This window comes from Bombina bombina, chromosome 1 (assembly GCF_027579735.1).
Source record: "Bombina bombina isolate aBomBom1 chromosome 1, aBomBom1.pri, whole genome shotgun sequence".
In the NCBI taxonomy this organism is placed as follows: domain Eukaryota; kingdom Metazoa; phylum Chordata; class Amphibia; order Anura; family Bombinatoridae; genus Bombina; species Bombina bombina.
Genome location: NC_069499.1, coordinates 608,593,387 through 608,607,507, shown reverse-complemented (window position 1 = coordinate 608,607,507; position 14,121 = coordinate 608,593,387).

The window sequence follows — 14,121 nt, the reverse complement described above, 5'->3', positions numbered from 1 at the left end:
CAGCTCTTTTACAAATGGCTCCATCATCTTCTATCTTCATCCGTAGTGAAGGCTGCACGGAGCAGAGGTGCGGAGCTGACTTTCCCACTGAGTGGATCCTCAGCGGCGGTCCTCAGCGGCGTGGAGGCTCCTCTTCATGAGATCGTCTGTCTCACACTGAAGATTGAATGCAAGGTACCCTATATTTATTGGGGTACCTTGCATTCCTATTGGCTAAAATTTTGAAATCAGCCAATAGGATGAGAGCTGCTGAAATCTTATTGGCTGATTTGAACAGCCAATAAGATTTCAGTAGCTCTAATCCTATTGGCTGATTTCAAAATTTCAGCCAATAGGAATGCAAGGTGCCCCAAATTGATTGCAGTACCTTGCATTCAATCTTCAGTGTACGGCGGACATCGGATGAAAAGGAGCCTCCATGCCACCGAAGAACGCTGCAGCTGCTGAGGACAGGCTCCGTTGAGGACCGCCGCTGAGTATCCACACATTGGGGAAGACAGTTATACACCTCCACTCCGTACCGCCTTCGCTCCGGATGAAGATAGAAGATGATGGAGCCACATGGAAGAAGACCTTCTTCGCCGGACTTCAGGAACGGTGAGTACCTATTTGGGTCTTAGTCTTAGGCTTTTTTTCTATTTTTTGGGGTGGCTTTTTTTTTAGAATAGGATTTTTTGGGCTGAAAAAGAGCTGATTGCCCTTTTAAGGGCAGTAAAAGAGATGAATGCCCTTTTAAGGGCAATGTCCATACAAATGCCCCTTTAGGGGTAATGAGTAGTTTAGTTTTTTTTAGTGTTATGTTTTTTTATTTTGGGGGGTTTGGTGGGGGGGGGGTTTCCTGTTAGGGGGAAATTTGTCATTTTTGTAAGTAAAAGAACTGTTTAACAAAAGACCCTTTTAAAGGCTATTGGTAGTTTAGTATTAGATCAGGGGGTGTTTTTATTTTGGGGGGTATTTTTTATTTTTATAGGGGTATTAGTTTAGGTTTAAATGTAACTTTAGCTTAGGGTTTGTATTTTTTAAACATAGACTGCCCTCTGGGCAGGCTTATCGCCTAGTATATATATATATATATGTATATATATATATATATATATATATATATATATATATATATATATATATATATATATATATATATATATATATATATATATAAAAGGCTACTGGCAGACAGCTGTCTACCTAAGATGGTGGACACTATTAGTAGGAGGGGGAGGGTTAGAGAGCTGTTTGGAAGGGATCAGTAAGGTAGGACGGTAAGGTTGCATCCTATACTGCAGAAAAATAAATAAATACATTTAAGTTATTTAAAAACAAAACAAAAAAAAAATTCATACTGGCAGACTGTCTGCCAGTACTTAAAGGACCAGTCAACACAGTAGATTTGCATAATCAACAAATGCAAGATAACAAGACAATGCAATAGCACTTAATCTGAACTTTAAATGAGTAGTAGATTTTTTTCTGACAATTTTAAAAGTTATGCCTTTTTCCACTCGCCCTGTACCATGTGACAGCCATCAGCCAATCACAAATGCATACACGTACCATGTGACAGCCATCAGCCATTCACAAATGCATACACACTTATTCTTGCACATGCTCAGTAGGAGCTGGTGACTCAAAAAGTTTAAATATAAAAAGACTGTGCACATTTTGTTAATGGAAGAAAATTTGAAAGTTGTTTAAAATGGCATGCTCTATCTGAATAATGAAAGTTTAATTTTAATTGAGTGTCCCTTTAAGATGGTGGTTAGGAGTGTGGGAAGAGAGAGAGGTTTGGGAGGGATCAGGGAGGTGGAAATGTAATGTGGGGGTGTAATTCCTGTATTAAAATGTGTTTACCCTTACCAGTTTACTAATTAACCCCTTCACTGCTGGGCATTTCAGAAGTGGGGTGCACAGCTGCAATTAGATACCTTCTAATTGCTAAAAACTAATTGCAAAGCCATGTATATGTCTGCTATTTCTGAACAAACGGGACCCCAGGTAAACCCTTTACAACCATTTGTCTTATAACTGCAGTAGTTGTGTTTAAATAATTTCAATGAAAAACCCAAAGTTTGAGAAAAAGTTAATGATATTTTTTTTATATTATCACATTTGATAGGGAAACAGCGGCATGAAATATATGAAAGTGGTCCTAGGTCAATACCTTAGGTTGTCTACAAAAAAAAATATAAAGCTTTGATATGTAAATTAAAAAAAACACAGCTGGGCGGAACCTAGCCGTTCAGGAGAATGATCGTGTCTTGCTAGAGCTCCCGAGCTGAAAGTTGGCCCAAAACCTTATATGCTATAATCTAGGCTGCAGATAACCTTGCAACCTATCCCATGAACCGGGACGGTCATATCACTCAGCATACGCAACTTGCATACAGAAACTGAAGCATTTAACAGCAATACAGCAGCGACATGAATGACTAGGCTGCAGGCCTTACTGAAGTTTGGATCGAAGTGCGCCACCGGATTAGTATATCCCCATCCGGACATAAAAAGAAGGTTAGTGCTCTAATCGGACAGTGGAGAATATAACAGGGGACACCCAGTACAGAACCAGACCGATAGTGAAACTGACCAAGATCCAATGTTAAAGAGAGACACGAAAACAGGCCTGATACCCACATCCACTCATGGTAGCTCATGGCAGTTGCAAAATAACTGAGGGACACCTATAACTACCCAGTGGACCTTGAGCTAGCTGAAACTAGCACCATATATACTACGGGCCTAAACCATACAGTGTGGTTCGCACAATAGCTGGATTTGGTGAGGTAACGCTTGAAACGGTACAGCCTTTTACTGGGCACTTCAAATCCTGAGACGACAACTTCTTAAATCTGTGCTGGCGAGAATACCTTATATGTACATGGGACATTTGCTTACTAAAGATACTTAGGAGAGGCTTTTCAATGTGGATATCCCCCTAGGGTTTATTCAATATCCTGCAGCGTGCATAGTAAACAGATCAGATCACTGTCTAAGATTGCACCTATGGCACAGACAAATCTGGCATTAGTGACAAAGGAACCAAAACAAGAAATATGGTTCATGATCTTAAAAGTGCAGATACATTCACAGCAGAAGACAGCACTATGGCAATCAAACCCAGAACTGATGATCCTGGACATGTTTCCACGCTGAATCAGACGCCACCTTGTTATGTAACCAAAGAAGACCTGAAGAGCCTTTCTTCTAAAGAGGACATTAAGGGCATTGTGACCGAAATTAAGAGCCTGTTTGGAGAACTACGTAAAGATGTCACGGACTTATCTCAGAGAGTTATTACTATGGAACACTCACAGGGCACTTTACAGGAAAAGGTCAGAGGTCTCATCGCAGACCCAACATAATACAAACATAGTGCAGAGTTTGATGGAACGCATAGAAGAAGATTTAGATAACCGCAGCCGGCGGAATAACCTCCGTATTCGAGGAATCCCCAAATGCATTAACCCTTCTGCACTTCTGGGATATCTCCAGGATCTTTTTCACGTGATCAAAGGGAACCCTATGACACCTGAAATTGCAGTGGAGAGAGCACATAAAGCGTTGCGCCCCAAGCCATCCCCTAAAGCACCGCCAACGGATGTTATCCTCCAGATACTAAATTATAAAGATGAAGAGGAGATACTGCGACATAGCAGGAACAATCACCCTCTTACGCATGCTGGTGTCAGCCTTCAGGTGTTCTCTGACATAAATCCTGCCACTCTCCAGAAAAGACGAGAACTAAAATTTCTTACCACAGTATTGCAAGACAACAAAATCCCTTATCGTTGCGGGTTCCCAACATGTCTCATAGCAACCGCTGGACACAAAACGACTTTATACCGATCATTGGAAGACCTGGCCACATTCTGCACTACACTCGGTATAGAACCCCCCAGCCCAGATACACATCAACCTTCAGCATCTAATCCAGGAGATACTGATAGCCAAGCCTGACCCCCTTCACTGAGAACTGTTGCTGACTTGTGTATGGAAAAGATCTTGAGATGTGGACTTGCATCTGCAAATCTATAATAAGAAGCACTTTGACTCTTGTTAACACTCAGGTCTGTGAACTAAGCTGATGTTTGAAATGTTGGATGTTACTAATATCTTTTGTTATATTGAATGTGCTAAGTTGCACATTGTACTAGCTTCCTGCCTTTACCAGAAACCCCTTCCCTCTCCCCTCCTCTCTTCCCTTCCCCCCTCCCCCCCTTTTTTTCCTCCCCTCCCTCTCCTCCCCTCCCCTCGCCCCCTCAACTCTCCTCCCCCTCCTTCCTTCCTTCCTCCCCTCCCTCTTCCCTCCGTTCTCCTCTTCCCCTCTCCCCCTCTAAAATCTCCCTCCTCTCTCCTTTCCCTCCTCCTCCCTCACCCCTCTCCCTTTCTCTCCCCCTTTTTCCTATCCCCTCCCTCCCCCTCCTCCTCTCTTCCCCTCTTCCTCCTCCTTCTCCCTCCTCCCTTTCTTCCCTCTCCCCATTACCACTGCCCCTCACAACAGGGGGACACCTGGAAGCAAAACGGGATCTTTGAACAAAAATTGATTAATTTCTCATGATGTGAATAGCACCTTTAGATACCTGTTGAGAATAATCTAGACTCACACTATCACTCAGGTCTGTGATTCAAGTTAATGATGAAAAATGTTGTTTGTTACTAATACCTGTTGATATACTGTTTATGTTGGGTTACTCCCTAGTTTTCCTAATCTCTCCACCTCCCACAATAACCTCATCTCCTCCATCTCCCCCTCCTTCCCTCCTCCCCTCCCACACCCCTCCGCCTTCCCTCCTCCTCCCCTCCCCCTTCACCTCTCCTCTTCCTTCCCCTTCCCTCCCCCCTCACCTCTTCCTTCCCCTTCCCTCCCTCCCCCTCTCACCCTCCCTCCTTTTTCCTCCCCTTCCCTTACTCTCCCCTCATCTCTCTCTCTCTCCCCCCTTCCCCCCCTCTTTTTCCCCTCCTTCCCCCCCTCTTTTTCCCCTCCTTCCCTTTCTCTCTTCCTCTCCTCCTTCCCCTCCTCCCCCTTCCCTCTCCACTTTCCATTTTTCCCTCTTCCCCCTCACCCTTTTCCCCACTTATTTGTCCCTTCTCTCCTCTCTCTCACTCCTCTCCCCAATCTTTCTTCTTCCTCCTCTCCCCTCCCCGCATCTCCCTCTCTTGCCCCCTCTCCCGGTTCATCCAATATCACTTATTTATATTGTAATATATTTACAAAGATTGACAATCTTGTACTTATGGTAATAATGCAAATTATTATTTTGCTAAGCGTTTATCTTGCTTTTTCAAAAGGGCCAACTACAGGCATATACCCTCTAGAGTAACTTACTAGATTTGATATACGGGTACGGTAGAATTGAACCTGTAAATTAGATTATTTATTGCCTTGCAGACGGCAGCTCTGCTAATTGAGTACACTCGTACGAAACATAGTTTTTTGTTATTTAATATGTCTTTAATGCTTGCGTGGTCAATATATGCATAGTACGGGGCACCAGTCAATGAGATTATTCTGCTCTCTCTTCTTACTTTTCTCCCTTCACTTCCCCTCCCTACCTGATAATATAATGATCCCCCCACGATTTACACTGAAAAACCACCCCCTCAAACTTATTACGATCAATGTTAAAGGCTTGAACTGCCCAGGGAAAAGGTCTTTTGTCTTACGTGAATTACATAAACTCCAGGGAGATATTATTCTCCTGCAGGAAACCCATTTAAAAAAAAAAAAAGAGCCGAAGTGGCACAATGCTATATACCCCATGGCATTCTTCTCCTCAGGGCCCAGTAAACAAAATGGAGTTGTAATACTTGTACACCACAAGGTCCCCTTTCAGCCGCAGGGGGTTGAGAGAGACAAAGATGGTAGATTACTTATAGTAGTGGGTCTCTTATATGGTAGGGTGGTTACATTGGCTAATGTGTATGCCCTCAACACGGCAAAGCAGGTCTTTTTTAGAACATTATCAAATAAACTTTCTGAACTGACCAGGGGAATAGTGATCCTAGGGGGGGGATTTTAATGTACCGCTACATCCGAAGGTTAGACACCTCCAATGGCGAGTCTAGCTTCTCCCACCACATCCTGAAACAAATTGCCACTACTCTAAAAAAACATCTTCTTCATGACATTTGGCGTCCATTGCACCCGGTAGACTTGGACTTCACATATTTTTCTAGTTCTCATAAGAAATACTCTCGCATTGATTACTTTGTTACAGACTCTCAGGGCATTGCATATGTCTCCCGCAGTGACATCTCTCCGATTATGTGGTCGGATCACGCCCCAGTTACCTTTGAGATGAGGTGGCCAGATAAACCTAGTACTCTCTTTATTTGGAGACTAGACGATACACTTTTAAATAATCAGACAATTACGGAAGACATAGCTACACTCCTAAAAGAGTACTTTGACCTTAACATGACAGACGAAGTAACATTACCCACAGTATGGGAAGCGCACAAAAGTGTTATAAGAGGACATTTTATCAGACATAAAGCTAAAATTCTGAGACAACGTAGAGAAAAATACAACCTCCTCTTGCAAAATATTTAGAGCTTAGAAACACAGCATAAACAATGCCCTCGCGACACCGACTTAGAATCTAGATTGGCCCAAGCTAGATTTGACTTTAAGCATTTACTACAGGAGGAAAGCCAGTGCAGAGCCTTGCAGCTCAAGCAACGATACTATGAGGGGGTGAAAAGGCAGGAAAACTGCTTGCTAGGGTGATACGTAGAAAACAACTTAATGTGATACAAGATAGAGAGGACAAAATATACAAAGACAGCTTTGGGATTGCAGAGGCTTTCAGAACCTATTACAGCTCACTTTATAATCTGAAAGCTGTCCCGCACACTATGCCCGAAGAAAGCACTGCGGACAAGTCCACAGTACAAGATTATTTAACACACACCCAACTGCCAAGTCTAGAGCAAGAAGCGATAGATTTCCTGGAATCCCCTCTGACTTTTGAGGAGGTGCAGAAGGCCTCCTCAGAGCAGGCGGACAGGTTATGGAGTAGCTGTCTTTAGACCGCTGCTTCATAACTGGTGTTTCTGGCGAGCCTGAAGGCTCGCCAGAAACACGGCCCTTTAAGTGGGCCCCATAGTGTATCTTCATTGTGATTTGCTATCTTATTTTGAAGTTATGTTAAACCAAGAAGTGATTGTTAATCCCTTAACGGCCACAACGTACCCTGGTTGTTAAGGATTTTTTTGTTTATAATAGTTATTACACCCTCCCTCCTACAGGCTCCTAAAATAGCGTGGTCTCACTGCAGACGGCGAGACCGCTCTAGTAAAAAAGCAACCCCTGTAAAAAGACCAGCAACGTACAGGGTATGTAGCTGGCCATTAAAGGGGTTAAAATGTGACAAAACAAGTTTGTTAAAATGTGAAAAACCAGCCTATGGGGCCTATTTAACAAATGTCTTGTGGATCTAATCCGACAGTGTGGATCAGGTCCGCAAGACATTGCTGAATGCGGAGAGCAATACGCTCTCCGTATTCAGCATTGCACCAGCAGCTCACAAGAGTTGCTGGTGCAACGCCACCCCCTGCAGATTCACGGCCAATCAGCCGGCAGCAGGGAGGTGTCAATCAACCCGATCGTACTCGATCGGGTTGAATTCCGGCGATTCCTGTCCACCTGCTCCGAGCAGGCAGACAGGGTTATGGAGCAGCGGTCTTTGTGACCGCTGCTCCATAACTTGTGTTTCTGGCGAGTCTGAAGACTCACCAGAAACACGGGCCGTCAAGCTCCGTTCGGAGCTTGATAGATAGGCCCCTAGATGTGCTGTACAGTACTCCATATTTTTAGAAATTGTATGGGAAAGTGTTTTTTTTATGGAATGAAGTAGTTATTGGAGAGTTACTAGTTTTAAAAGGACAGTAAATTTGAGATTTGAAAAATTTTACGCAACCTTCCACTTTACTTATCAAATTTTATTATCAAATTTGGTTTGCACTCTTGGTAACATTTGTTGAAGCGTAAACCTGGGTAAGCTAATAGAAGCTTAGGAGTGTGCATGTGTGGTTACTTTTCTATGGGAGCAGTGTTTGCAACTATGTATAACATTGATTTAAACATTGTTGCTAAAACAGCTGTCAGATGTTTAAAGACACGTGGACGCTCCTGAGTGCACCTAAGATTACTCGTTAACAAAAGGAAAAGGAAACTAAGCAAAATTGATCAAAGTTTTGTTTATTTTTTACTTTACTAATGGTTTTAGATTGCAGCCTATTAACTCACTTTGGGATGACTGGAATAGAGGGATAAATTAAAAATGATCATGACTAATTTCAAATGCATCACATATTCATATGTACAAGACTAGGAATTGGCTTCAAGGTTTGCTTTGAGGTGTGTGGCTGAGTTTACACGATTTGAGCAAACTATGGTACCATTTTTATGACATATATTACATATAAATGTATTTTTCCAGTGATTACAACCCTAAAATGCGTTGATAATTTCTTGATTTCATAATCCAAAAACCAAATGTGCAGGATTAACAACAAACAAAATGGCAATTTTGTGGATTTAGTGATTTTATCACAGGTTGAAGATTCTGTATGTTGCCTAATCACTTATAACTGTGTAGAGATGCTGCTAGGTAAAATCTCTAAAATTAACTTGTGCTCTAAAACTATAAATATCTTTTTAAGGGATTTAATCAGGGGCATTATCAGTATTCTGTGTGTGTTTATTGGAGTATTAACCTGGCTAATTTAAATCAGTGTAAAAGTAATTATTGTAAATGTTGTAACTTTTATTGATTGAGCAAGTAGCATTTGTAAGCGTCTGATGATGGTGCTTCCTAATGTCATCTAATATGGTGAGGTCATTTCATTGAGTTTTGCCCATTTGAAAAAAACTGGTAAATTCAAAAAATTTTTTGGGGGTACATTGTAATAAATCAAGGTCTGGGATTCATCATGCCCTTTTAGCTTAAGAATTCGAAAAGTGAAAAATGACCCCATAAATGTGTTGTTAAGTATCAAGAATTTGGATTGTAATCATAAAAAACAGGACTGGGAAATGTAAAGTACTGGGCCATTTTTTTCACTGAAATTACAACAAAAAAAAAGTGCTGCAGATTAACATTGAAAATATCTGATTGTGATAACATTGACATTAATAGGGCAGCTGTTAGCATGCAGATAATTATCAACTGATAAACTGTGATCAAACCTAAAGTACAGTATACAGGGTAAGGCATATGCATGTAAAATTGGCATTTGTAAATGTGAACATTTCTTAATTTGTAGTTGTATGGTCACAGCTTTGGTGAAAATTAGTTTTACAGGGACATTCATATACCTTATCCTGTAAAGTTAAACTGCATTTCATTATGACTGAGCTTCATTTGTAATTAAGAATTCCTGATGAAGGGACCTCAGTGTCATGAAAACTTGCAATTGTATCCACTAGTTAGCTATTAACGTATCACTTGTACATCACTTTTGTTATTTTCTTACAAAAAGATTTTTACTTTCTTTAGCCCCTTAATGACCAAGGACGTGCAGGGTACGTCCTACAAAAAACGTTTGTTAATGACCAAGGATGTACCCTGCACGTCCTCAGCGTTTGTGATCGCTTCCAGCTGCTTTCAGGGTATTGCAGTGATGCCTTGATATTGAGGCATCACTGCAATACCTTTTTTTTACTCAACAATGCAGATAGAGCCACTCTGTGACCCTCTCTACATCGGCCAGTGATGGTGCCGATCGTTTGTGGGTGGTAACCATAGCAGGGAGGTGGGTGGGTGGCCCATCGCTGGATCAGTTCTGGCGAGGGAGTTTCCAGTTCCGGCAGATCGCACAATGAGGCGGGAGCGCGCAAGGGCGTGCGCTATTAAATGCTGTGGTGGAAGGAGGGAGAGGGAGGGGAATAAGTGCTCTAAGTGCTGGGTAAGGGATCTGGGAGGGGGGTAGGGTATTGAGGGGGGCAGCTACACTAAAATTAGCTACACTAGAAAAATGTAATTTAAAGTACAATAAAAAAGGTAGGGGGAGCAGAGTTATATTGAACAGGTTACTCAAATATATTACTTCCCTGTGGTAAGGTAAAAAAAAATATATCAAAATTATGAGAATGAGAATTTAACCTGTCGCAGATACTAAGCAGAAGGTAAGTAACAACTAGCAAACTAATGGTAGAGAAGTATACAATTAAAGGGACACTGAACCCAATTTTTTTTTCTATCATGATTCAGATAGAGCATGGAATTTTAAGCAACTTTCTAATTTACTCCTATTATGAAAATCTTTTTATTCTCTTAGTATCTTTATTTTAAATGCAAGAATGTAAGTTTAGATGCCGACCCATTTTTGGTGAACACACTGGCCTAGATTTAGAGTTGGGCGGTAGCCGTGAAAACCAGCGTTAGAGGCTCCTAACGCTGGTTTTTACCGCCCTCTGGTATTTGGAGCCAGTCATTAAAGGGTCTAACGCTCACTTTCCAGCCGCGACTTTTCCATACCGCAGATCCCCTTACGTCATTTGCGTATCCTATCTTTTTAGAAATCTAACGACAAAACTCCAGCCGCAGAAAAAAGTCAGTAGTTAAGAGCTTTCTGAGCTAACGCCGGTTTATAAAGCTCTTAACTACTGTGCTCTAAAGTACACTAACACCCATAAACTACCTATGTACCCCTAAACCGAGGTCCCCCCACATCGCCGCCAATCGATTACATTTTTTTAACCCCCAATCTGCCGACCGCCACCTACGTTATACTTATGTACCCCTAATCTGCTGCCCCTAACACCGCCGACCCCTATATTATATTTATTAACCCCTAACCTGCCCCCCACAACGTCGCCGCCAGCTACCTACAATAATTAACCCCTAATCTGCCGAAAGCAAAGTGCCGCCACCTACGTTATCCTTATGTACCCCTAATCTGCTGCCCCTAACACCGCCAACCCCTATATTATATTTATTAACCCCTTATCTGCCCCCCACAACGTCGCCGCCACCTACCTACAATTATTAACCCCTAATCTGCCGACCGGAGCTCACCGCTAGTATAATAAATGTATTAACCCCTAATCCGCCTCACTCCCGCCTCAATAACCCTATAATAAATAGTATTAACCCCTAATCTGCCCTCCCTAACATCGCCGACAGGTAACTTCAAGTATTAACCCCTAATCTGCCAATCGGAGCTCACCGCTACTCTAATAAATTGTTTAACCCCTTAAGCTAATTCTAACCCTAACACTAACAGCCCCCTAAATTAAATATAATTTTTATCTAACGAAATAAATCAAGTCTTATTAAATAAATTATTCCTATTTAAATCTAAATACTTACCTGTAAAATAAATCCTAATATAGCTACAATATAAATTATAATTATATCTTAGCTATTTTAGGATTAATATTTATTTTACAGGCAACTTTGTAAATATTTTAACCAGGTACAATAGCTATTAAATAGTTAAGAACTATTTAATAGCTACCTAGTTAAAATAATTACAAAATGACCTGTAAAATAAATCCTAACCTAAGTTACAATTAAACCTAACACTACACTAGCAATAAATGAATTAAATAAAATACCTACAATTATCTACAATTAAACCTAACACTACGCTATCAATAAATTAATTAAATACAATATCTACAAATAAATACAATTAAATAAACTAACTAACGTACACAAAATAAAAAAGAACTAAGTTACAAAAAATAAAAAAATATTTACAAACATTATAAAAATATTACAACAATTTTAAACTAATTACACCTACTCTAAGCCCCCTAATAAAATAACAAAGACCCCCAAAATAAAAAATGCCCTACCCTATTCTAAATTACAAAAGTTCAAAGCTCTTTTACCTTACCAGCCCTGAAAAGGGCCATTTGCGGGGCATGCCCCAAAGAATTCAGCTCTTTTGCCTGTAAAAAAAAACATACAATACCCCCCCAACATTATAACCCACCACCCACATACCCCTAATCTAACCCAAACCCCCCTTAAATAAACCTAACACTAAGCCCCTGAAGATCTTCCCACCTTATCTTCACCTCGCCGAGTATCACCACCGATCGGTCCTGGCTCCTAAATCTTCATCCAACCCAAGCGGAGGCTGGCGATCCATAATCCTGCGGCTGAAGAGGTCCAGAAGAGGCTCCAAATTCTTCATCCTATCCGGGAAGAAGAGGCGATCCAGACCGGCAACCATCTTGATCCAAGCGGCATCTTCTATCTTCATCCGATGAGGAACGGCTCCATCGTGAAGACCTCCAGCGCGGATCAATCTTCTTCCTCCGACGTCCAACTGAAGAATGACGGTTCTTTTAAGGGACGTCATCCAAGATGGCGTCCCTCGAATTCCGATTGGCTGATAGGATTCTATCAGCCAATTGGAATTAAGGTAGGAAAATTCTGATTGGCTGATGGAATCAGCCAATCAGAATCAAGTTCAATCCGATTGGCTGATCCAATCAGCCAATCAGATTGAGCTTGCATTCTATTGGCTGTTCCGACCAGCCAATAGAATGCGAGCTCAATCTGATTGGCTGAACTTGATTCTGATTGGCTGATTCCATCAGCCAATCAGAATTTTCCTACCTTAATTCCGATTGGCTGATAGAAGCCATCTTGGATGACGTCCCTTAAAGGAACCGTCATTCTTCAGTTGGACGTCGGAGGAAGAAGATTGATCCGCGATGGAGGTCTTCACGATGGAGCCGTTCCTCATCGGATGGAGATAGAAGATGCCGCTTGGATCAAGATGGTTGCCGGTCTGGATCGCCTCTTCTTCCCAGATAGGATGAAGACTTTGGAGCCTCTTCTGGACCTCTTCATCCGCAGGATTATGGATCGTCAGCCCCCGCTTGGGTTGGATGAAGATTTAGGAGCCAGGACCGATCGGTGGTGATACCCGGTGAGGTGAAGATAAGGTAGGAAGATCTTCAGGGGCTTAGTGTTAGGTTTATTTAAGGGGGGTTTGGGTTAGATTAGGGGTATGTGGGTGGTGGGTTGTAATGTTGGGGGGGGTATTGTATGTGTTTTTTTTACATGCAAAAGAGCTGAATTCTTTGGGGCATGCCCCACAAAAGGTCCTTTTAAGGGCTGGTAAGGTAAAAGAGCTTTGAACTTTTGTAATTTAGAATAGGGTATGGCATTTTTTTATTTTGGGGGGCTTTGTTATTTTATTAGGGGGCTTAGAGTAGGTGTAATTAGTTTAAAATTGTTGTAATATTTTTCTAATGTTTGTAAATATTTTTTTATTTTTTGTAACTTAGTTCTTTTTTATTTTTTGTACTTTAGTTAGTTTATTTAATTGTATTTATTTGTAGATATTGTATTTAATTAATTTATTGATAGTGTAGTGTTAGGTTTAATTGTAGATAATTGTAGGTATTTTATTTAATTTATTTATTGATAGTGTAGTGTTAGGTTTAATTGTAACTTAGGTTAGGATTTATTTTACAGGTAATTTTGTAATTATTTTAACTATTGTAGCTATTAAATAGTTCTTAACTATTTAATAGCTATTGTACCTGGTTAAAATAAATACAAAGTTACCTGTAAAATAAATATACATCCTAAAATAGCTATAATATAATTATAATTTATATTGTAGCTATATTAGGGTTTATTTTACAGGTAAGTATTTAGCTTTAAATAGGAATAATTTATTTAATAAGAGTTAATTTATTTCGTTAGATTTAAATTAAATTTAACTTAGGGGGGGTGTTAGGGTTAGGGTTAGACTTAGCTTTAGGGGTTAATCCATTTATTACAGTAGTGGCGAGATTCGGTCGGCAGATTAGGGGTTAATAATTGAAGTTAGGTGTCGGCGATGTTAGGGAGGGCAGATTAGGGGTTAATACTATTTATTATAAGGTTATTGAGGCGGGAGTGAGGCGGATTAGGGGTTAATAACTTTATTATAGTAGCGGTGTGGTCCGCTCGGCAGATTAGGGGTTAATAAGTGTAGGCAGGTGGAAGCGACTTTGAGGGGGGCAGATTAGGGGTTAATAAATATAATATAGGGGTCGGCGGTGTTAGGGGCAGCAGATTAGGGGTACATATGGATAATGTAGGTAGCGGCGGTTTACGGAGCGGCAGATTAGGGGTTAAAAAAAATATGCAGGTGTCAGCGATAGCG